The 10058-nt window shown below is 38.3% G+C and overlaps 1 protein-coding gene across 2 annotated transcripts in view; it reads right to left on the minus strand.

The window, feature by feature from the left end:
- Nucleotides 1–7093, minus strand: part of LOC121652052 (metabotropic glutamate receptor 4-like) — a 199456-nt gene extending 192363 nt beyond the window's left edge. For both annotated transcript variants that reach the window (XM_042004589.1, XM_042004590.1), the window contains exon 1: nt 6661–7093. The gene's annotated coding sequence lies outside the window, so the exon portion shown is untranslated. The remainder of the gene's footprint in view (nt 1–6660) is intronic.
- Between the last annotated feature and the right edge of the window lie 2965 nt (nt 7094–10058).

Below are 10058 nucleotides of genomic sequence, written 5' to 3' on the forward strand. Positions count from 1 at the left end.
ACCAGTGATACCTACACTTGTTTTTAAACCAGTGAAATATAAATGATGAATGCTTGCATATAATTTACTATGGCACGCTTTGGTGCAGCAAACTGTGTCATCCCAAACACTGACCAAACCTGCAAAAAGCTCACAAAGCCCATCCAACTGAACATATAATTGAATATTTCTATGTGGCTCTTCCTCTGGAGCCAGTAACTGTGAAACACAAATGGTAATCACGGTTTGAAATAGTGCACAGGAAGATGGGTGGCTGTTGACTGCAGGATTTAGGAACCCAACTGAGCCTTCCCACGGCTGCTGGCAAGAGATTTTTTGCCAGACGCTGCTGTGCAGAACAAGAACTAATCTGGAGTGGTCTGTTGCAGCTAAAAGGAACGGGCCCTGAAGTCATGCATTACAGGAGAAAGCAGGGACACCCCCCTCCCCCCCTTTTACAATTTTCTGCTATAGACTGACAGGATGTAAAACATTCATACAGAAACTGGATTTTAGCTATTCTTGTGGGGCCACTTTTCCATCACTCCTGCTGTGCAGTGTCCTCTATAATTGCAGTAATAATCATAACCATCCTTGTTAAAATAAACTGTTTCTCTGTTTATGCCCATACACAATAAATTACATAAAGATCAACGTAATCAGACAGAGATTTTCCTTCTACTGTAGTTGTGGAGGATTTATGGGCTGGATGTCTTAAAAATCTAAAGATATGCTCATGCATATTAATGAGTAGTGGGAAGGCCTTAACAGTGACAAAGAAAGTGGGGAAAAAGCCTCAACTCCTGCACTTGGAATATCAATAAAAAATGCAGACCCTCCATGAAACACAAGCCCTGTATTTCATTTTTAGTCCATAAAATGGGAAATAACAGAAAGAAAGTTCCTTGAACACAGTCAAGATTACAGGTCTATGTGTCAAGACGTTTTAACAAAATGTGAAATAAATAGATGTGTAAATGTGTGGCAAGAACTATTTATATTCTGCATGACTAGATGAAACAAAATGACCAAGATAAAAGAAGCCTTTATACTTGAAATCGTGTTACAAAAAGTAATTGTAGCGATATCCCTGTTTTATGCAAATGTACTCAGGAAGATTGCATATGCAATCTAAATGGCGTATAGGTGGAAAACACAGGAAAATCCACAGGATTCCAGCTGCTGCTGTGACAGATTAACCAGAGTACAGGTGTGACTATAACAGAAAAACAACAATAAATAGTCATTAACTCTGTTTGAACCAGAGGAGTTCAAAGAACCTTGAATTGAAAAATAACAGAGCGGCCTCATCTCGTCCCGGCCCAACGGGTTACCAAATAAACGCTCTGTTCATTCTGAATGGGGAATTCAAGCCTGAAAAGTATCTGATTTATCTGCAAGTGACATGAAACAACGTCAAAAATTATTGTACCTATTCTTCCAAGACAGCAAGGGACAGCAGTCATTTCCCACAAAAAATTGTTTTTTGTTTTTGTTATTATTATTATTATTATTATTATTATTATTATTATTATTATTATTATTATTATTATTCAGGTGATAAATTCTCCTAGTAGCTATTGTTTGAGGCAAAGTAGGTAATGTTGTTGATATATTTTCAACCACAGTGTGTGCAGAGGGAGTGGGGAGAGGTTGACAGACAGGAGAGCAAGGCGCTGAACTTTAGCACAAGAGATAAGAGTTTATTTCCCTTTGTGTAACAATATTTTACAGCTGTATTTTTAATCTTTGTAAACCTTAACTGAGTGCTTGCTGGTTGTTTTAATTAATTAAACATCAGCATACGCTATCACTACCAGTCCAGACAGAGCCATGGCGTCCTGTACTAATTGTTGTTTACCAACCATAGTTTGGTTCACTACATGCAGAACACATACAGAAATCCTCCATCGCTGCTATTGGGAATTTTTATGGAGTAGTGGTTGTCCAAAAGGAGTATAAATCACAAGCTTCCACAATATAAGTACACCTTGATCAAGCAGAAATCAACAAATGAGTCACGTAAGCAGCTCGAGTGATGTCTGAGAAAGAGCACCAGAAAAATAAGGTTGTGTTTATGATGTGAAGGGACTCATTTGTTTTCAAGCTGTTAGCCAACGTAACACAGTAGCGGTATTAAATCCAGGACTGGTTAATTTTATTTTATTTTTTGCTTTTTGTTCAAACCAATTTTGGTGATTCAAATAATTACTTTTCATAATGTGAATAAAGGTCTTTTTAATAGAAACCAAGTAAGTAAGCAAAAAAAATGCTACGTGACTGAAATCTAAACTATAACATATTGTTTTAGTGTTATTATTCATTTGAGTGATAAACAGTCCAGTACAAGAAGTAAGTATTGATATTTGACCTGTGTGGTATACTGTATACAATCTAAACATTTCTCAGCCTGCAGAGCCGTATTTTCTTCATATCACATCACAATTTGTGAGGAATGTGTAGGGTTCTGATAGGCATGTTCCTCACCAAATCACTACCTGTTCCTCACCATAACCGCATCCTTTAGTTACAATATGTTGTATAGAGCAGACTGGAATTTGTTACAAATATAATTTAATTTGTCCAGATGGACAAAGAAAGAGTTTGACCCTGCATAATTTTCCATTTTCAAAAACTCAAATATGTTTCAGTGAATGGTTTATTCAAGCCCACCACATATTTTGTGGTGTTTATAGTGTGCTGACACCGTCATGGGATGTGAGTTTGACAACCAGAAACAACAACTGTTTCTCCCTTCATATTCAGTTAATGAATACAACACTGTACCAAAACTCTCCCTGGCTGGGTTTAAGGCAATGTCCCCAATTGGTGAGGGTTTAAAACGCCTCACACATGAATACTATAGGTACCATACTATTTAAATATGATTATAGGTTTTTGCTATGTGCATGAACCCATAATACAGAGATTCATTTCTAGGAGATTATATGGCAGAATCTACATTATAAAGTTAATGTTTTTCTATACCCATTCAGGATTTCTCTTCTTTTTTATGTACTTAAAACAAGTCATATAGAGCCCTACCTAACTAAAAAGGTCATTTTTATCCCTCTAAACATGAAGGAAAACAAAAGGAAACTATGCTCTGGATGGGAAGTCTCCTGGGTGACAGTGTTGAAGCAGCACTACCGCATCTTTTCTCCTAACACAGATTTTTCCATTTGTTAAAGCCAAACAGTGCTGCAGGTAGTTTTTCTGTGCCAGCCTTCACACAGTCAGAGCACAAATCCAAATGTTACTGTTTCCCAAACTTCAATGAGCCTGCTTTGGATTAAACACAGCTCAAGGTTTTAAAGGAGTGAAAATGTTAATCTCTGGTAATTTGTTCAGTTATAACAAGTTTATTTGTAAACAAGATCCATTAACCTATTGTCAAGAAACAAATTAAAGTCTTTAGGATGTGAATTGAAGGCAGTTTTATTGAGGACAGTGCATGGCGGCATAAGGTTTGATGAGAACAGAGATTGATTCGACTCCTTGTCAGTTCTTTATGAAAAAAGGTCCTGCTGGGATTGATGGATTATTTGTTTAATTGTTTGTGTAGTAAATCTTGTACATTAAATAGGATGTCAATGGATGTCATCTCTGATTAGTGTCAACAGGCCTCTAATGGAGATATTCAACCTGTAGGCATGTTTCTGACTCTGTGATAACTGAGTTCACTTATAGCTTTGTGGTTTAACACAGAAGTATTTAGACTCTAAACCATCCTTCTAAAAAAAAAGCTTTAAGAATTTAAAAAATAACTTTTTTTATATATATAAAAACACATACGGAGGAAATGACTAAGCTTTAAAAACAGTGAAAGCTTGTCAAAGGATCACAGAGAGGAAGAATCAGCAGTTCTGAAAATAGGATTGTGTTGAGATTGTGAGGAATGGATCTGCTGTTGTTTTGGAGATCATCAGACTGTGGTCAGCACAGCTAAGCCACACAGACGGCCCCCTGGCGAACAGATGGACAGCGGGAGAGGAAAGCAGCGGAGGCGATCCAGAATGTGCACACACTATGATCGTGAGTCAGTAATATAGAACAACAGAGGAATGGACATCTAAACCTCTTCCAAGAAACTGCGAAAGCTTGCTGTCTGCCTCTTTCCACTCGTCTGTCGCTTTCTTTCCGCTGCCTGTGAATTTCAGCGCTGACGTATGCTCTTGCTTTCAGTGTGAAAGAAAAAGGAAGAGAAACCAGCGAAGAGAATAATTTATCCTGCCCCATTCCTATAATGTCACACTAACTCACAGCAGCATGGAAAATGAATTACAAAAGACAGAGGAAGTGACAGTAAACATATCCTGGATGATTTTCTGGGTTGAAGAGGAACATTATCAGGTCTGGAACAGATTACAGCACAAGGAAAGTCATTTGGGTGTTAAGGTTAAAAGTAACAGGCTTTTTTATGCCAATCAGTCAGTTTGTTGAAGGTTTTCCAAACGCTTTTTTTGTTTTTTCCTTCTTTCTGAGAAGGTTGTCTTGCACCATGAAAAACTTGCAGATACACTCTTAAGAATCCCCATCAAAAAGAAGAATGAACCGGAAATATTTTTCAAAGCTGTCAACAGTTCATTTTGCAGTAATTGTTCTTTCTCTGAACTTCACCTCTGGTACCTCACATCCTCTCAGACAGCATACAAATCCCACCTCCAATTGACAATCCCTAGCTCTAGCTACGGCCTGAACCCTGACCCCAATAACCAAAACCAAACACAAACCTTTAATTGGTAAATGTTGTTTCGGACAGTGTACAGCTTCAGACAGGAGGCACAGATCATGAAGGGCCTAAAAAGGTCATCTCTGCAAATGTGGACATCGTGTCTTTGGGGAAATTATGAGAGGCTAGTGAGAGCAGCATACTTTCCTTCTCATATACAGGGTTAGAAGAAATTGGGTCTTCTGGAGATATCATCTCCAGTCAGATCAAAATGAGAAGTGTGTCACTTATCTGGATTTTTGGATCAGTGAGTAAGAAGTGGTTTTTGACAAACACCTCAGGCTCTCTGGAACAGTGCTACCAGGAAACCGATCCTTTTCATTATTGCTAATATGATAAGAAATCTACAATCCACCTGGTTTCATATCAGAATTGATTTGCTCAGAGTGGCGCATAATAAAGGGCTGCGAAGGCTGGAGAATACAATTTTATTTTCTCAAATAATCACTACTGCACATGCACTGTGACTGCTGATTTACACTCTAGACAGTGTGATATTACTCAGAGTGTAGATAAGGTGAGAGTTAGTGCTGCAAAGACTCATACTCTTTATTACTGTGAGAATAACTGTATAGATGGAGACAAGGGAAAATGTTTTAGCATGAAACATCTGTCAAAACGCTTGATTTAAAGCTTTAATAGAATGGACCAAATACATGTTTGCCTCAAAGCAAAATGGAAAGACTTGATTTAAATTTGAGTGTCTTGGTGTAAATGTTTGAGTGAGACTATGTTTGGAATTTAAAGAGCAACAGTGTAAAATTGCTGTAACATTGGGACATTGGTGTTTGGTGCCAATTGCAACAAAATAAGATTAACTTTTTTTTTATTTATTTATTTATTTATTTTTTTTTTTTTTTTTTTTATTTTTATTTTTTTTTTTTTTTGCATATTTGAAGAGTCTTTCACCTCAAATTAAATCATTGTCACCAATTGACAGCCACCAGAGAGGCATCTGAAGTAGATGTGGATGTTGGATTCAGGAGAGATGTAGAGTGGGACCTTAAAACCTGCAGCACAGAACAGTATTTTTGTCAAAAAAAAAACTGAAAATCAGAAGAAACCATGCCTGCATACAGTTTTCTTTTTTTTAATTTCCTCAAAGATGCGAGGAAACCATTGCATCTTCTCAGCTGAAACATCCCTTTGGGAAATAAATGTATTCTTTGCATGTTTCTACATCCTGAAACAAACATCATGTCACTGCCTGCAGGAGAAATGTGAGCAGCAATTAATGCATTCTCTGACAGATAATCAATTGAGGCATCAGAAAGCCGCATGACCCACCAAGGCGTCATGTCTCATTTTAAAAATGATAAAATGCATAGATGGATTGCTGCCGAGTCACACAAACAACCCGCTGAATGCGCACACTGAATTATATCCATTGAATTTCATTAGTTTGTGCGTACAGGGATCAAACCTACAGATGTATTTGTGTGGGAAACAGCAGCAAAGTCAAGAGGAGGGAAAGGAGAGAGGGGCTCACAGAAGGGCGCTCCAGCTGATGAAGGGGTTCATTGTACTCTCAAGACCTCGAATCAGACCCACACAAGAAACGTCAGCCTCGTTTATTCTCCAAAAAGCCTTTCAGCAAAAGTGATTAATCTGTTGAGCATGATCTGAGATGGACCACAGCCCTCCGAGGCAACGCACGCGTTTATATTAACATTCATTCACAAGAAATTTGTTTGTGAAGTCACTATTTGCGATCGGATCAAAGCCAAGAGATGTCAATTGTGCGCTTTACTTATGATGTAATCGTGCTAATGAATCACACAATCATATTTTCAAGTAGCTTAGTTGGCAAACAGGCTGTCTTTTAGCAGCAGACTCTCACAGACAGAAGCCACAACACAGCTGCATAACTCTGTGATGCATGACTGCCATACCACCCCTAAACCCTGCTGATGTCAATCAAACAGTGGAAAAGAAAATAACTCTCTTACCTATAAATTTCCGTAGTAACTGAGACTGCAGAGTAGAGAAAGAAGAAGTTTTGCGATTTGTGTAGTCGCCTTGTTTGGTTTCTTTCCTCCTTTCCTGCGTCTTTGTTTGGCAGCGCCAGCTCCAGTCAGCTCCAGGCTCTCCTGCCGTTTGAATGCTGCTCGCCCAACCCGCCACACAGAGAAAGATTGAAAAGAAGAAGAGGAGGACCAGGGTGGGGGCTGGGGGTGGCAAGTAAAAGCAGCCCGGGTGAATTCTTTGTTGTGTGTGTGTGTTGGGGAAGAAAGCAGCGTTACTCCCAGACTAGATGTTTGACCAGATCTCCTGATTCTCGATCAACTCCTCCGCGCAGTCGCTGTCCAGCAGCGAGTGGTGCTGAATGAGACTTTGGGGGGTTGCGGAGATATCCTACTTTTCTTCCTCTCCAGCTTCTGTTGTTTGACTGCACGAAGCTCCCCTCCCTCCGCACGAGAGTGAAAATTAGCTTTCCTTTTTTTTCTTAGACCCCTTTTTTTACGCGCTACACATCAGATCTTCACCAAAGGCGGGCTTTGTCTTACACTGACACTAGTGGTAACGCAGTAGTAAAAAGAAAAAAAAAGAAGAACAATAACATGAAGGGTGGGGGGTTCAGAGACTGCGTAAAATCGTTGCTTAAGGAATCCAGTTGAAATCAGATTTATTTTAAAACAGATCAACTAGTCGGATCTGAATACGCTGCAAGTAACTCCAGGGTTCCAGTATAAACGACAGCACTGGTGCGATCGTTAAGACTGTTACGCAAATAAAATAATTTCCCCAATATTAATGTCCTTTCACACATCCAGCCAGAAGCAGAAACCCAAAGATCTTAAAAAATACTGGGTAACTCCTTGCTTTCAGAAATGACAGCGTGCTGTTGAGTTTCATGCGTAAAATTGCGGCAACTCTTGAATTTGCATCGCACTTTCCTCACAGGAAGCAGCCGCTGGCACCTCACCGCTGCCCGTGTCTGTATTCAGGATGAGTTTTATGCACCGACACGCTGCTCGGGAAATTATTTACAGCAACGCACGGACGCCCGTCCGTCTAGGGCTCAACACATTAAAGATACGCGCGCGCGTGTGTGTATTCCATGTAGTCTTTTGTGTTAATAAGCGAGTCTTTATGAACACAGGTACTGCTTGGTGAGGTTTAGGGCTTCGTGGTCTAAATTCAAAGTGCAACACATGACTTTGATTTCATTCTTGAGGCGCCGACTAGCGCATCTTCAGCTCCACTGCCGCTGTCTCTTGGCGCTGAACTTCTACCTTTGTGAACAATGTGTTTAAACTTCGGGGGTATAAAGTGCTGCTGCTCCGTTTTCAATCACGCGCGCACACGCCTCAATCGGGTTTATGTACTGCTCACACATAAACTGATTATCTGATCATCCCTCGGGCAATCGACTTGTTCATTGAAATCGCTTTTCTTTATATGTTTATCATTACTGCGCTGATTGCACTTATTGATTCATCAGTTTAATCAGTTGCACTGCGCCCTCCCAGTAATGAACAGAGCCGAATTCAGTCGCTTTCATCTCTCGCTCCTCTTCAAAATGGGCTCTTGGTTGTGCTCCTCAGAGCATTTCAGCAACATCAGAAATTGTCTTAAAAGCAGAAAAAAAACATGTTTAAGAACTGTGTGACTTTTTACAATGTTCACTATTCTTGAAAATCTGCACTTTCTCTAAATTTCTCTCTGAAAATATCAATTACAGTCAAAGAAATAATTTAATAATTTTTAAATTATTCATGATAAGAATTCCTTCTGCAGCAGGGGACATACTTTTTCACTTTTTAATTTTTTATTATTATTAGTAATAACAACTGTCCGTAGAGCAGATTTCTTTTTTTCAAATGCACACTTGATTTTTTAATAGGACTTTATTTGCATTTGTATTACAAATATAAATAATTGAATAAAGTAATGTTTAATTTAAGTTACTAAGCATGTATTAACATCAAGTGATGGACTGGCTGGCTGATTTCAGGTATTTCATGGAGTGTTCAGTTAGAAGGATTAAAATCTATTAATGAACACCTTATTGATCTTATTTGTAACCGCAGACAACTGATCATTGTAAGAACCTTTTGCCCCACAAAAAGGAGACAGCAATGAGCCCTAAAATCTATGAATACACTTTTCACATTATAAATCAGTAAAGAGAATAAAAAAAATTAACTGTCTCCAGTTAAGTATGGTCTTTACTTGTTAAAATTGGCACAAAAAAGTAAGTAATTTGTGTATGGTTGACTATTTCTTCCCTTTAATAATACCTATCAATGTTGTATGGAATATCTTTGAAAAGCCTGAGAAGTCACCTTTACATCACTGTATGATGTTGATCTAAAGGACAGCGCTTCTGTGGAATGACCAACAGAATTAAATGTGTAGGTAGTTTGCCCAAAAACTGTGCCTACATTTTCCTGTTGGTATTTAATTTTGTTTTGAGTCTATTGGGGGATTGGATGATTGCACTCTCCTATAGTAATAATGTGGAAACAAAGGTATATTGGCCATTTTTACACTTACTTAAGTGTCTGCATATGCATGTTATATTAACTGGTTATTCTAAATAGACCCTTGGAGTGAGTGTGAGTTGTTGTTTGTCTCATTTGTCTCTTTGTTGTCTAATTACCTGTCCATGTTTCCCCTTCCCTCTAGCAACTGGGGAATAGGCTGCAGTCTCCCCGTGACCCTGATTTGGATTGAGGGAGGGAAAAAGGCTTCCAGTACCATAGCAAAAACCTCTGAGATATTTTGACCAGGATCTGTCCTTTAACTCACACATTAAACAAGTCTATAATTGCATTCTTTTACCTCCATAATATTGTGATTATTTGGAATATCCTGTCTCAAAGTGATGCAGTAAAACTATATAAATATATGTGTATTTTGAAAAGCTTATATATAATATTTTTAACATTTAATTCTTAAAAGCAGTTGGTTTCATCTGTTCCCAAAAACACCCATAGTGTTTGACATAAACATGTAAATTCATTCCATGGTCTTTGGCTTTTTGTTTTCTTCTTTGATTATGTCTCTTACTTTTTGCATCTTCAGTTTGTGACACATTGCTTTGTAACTTAATTATCTTGCTTTATTATATAAGAGCTTGTTCCTGCACATATCATTCAGCTTTGTTTCCTGTCTCTGTCTCACACCAGGTTTCAGTCACTGACTGACACACATATGTTGCATTAGTAAATCACCTCCTCCATATTTATACTATGCTCCTTGACAGATCATATATATATATATATATATATATATATATATATGTGTGTGTGTGTGTGTGTGTGTGTGTGTGTGTGTGTGTGTGTGTGTGTGTTTTGTTTAGTAATTTTCTCTTCTCCATGTCTTGATCTGTTTCTGTCCC

The sequence above is a fragment of the Melanotaenia boesemani genome, chromosome 13 (assembly GCF_017639745.1).
Source record: "Melanotaenia boesemani isolate fMelBoe1 chromosome 13, fMelBoe1.pri, whole genome shotgun sequence".
NCBI lineage: Eukaryota > Metazoa > Chordata > Actinopteri > Atheriniformes > Melanotaeniidae > Melanotaenia > Melanotaenia boesemani.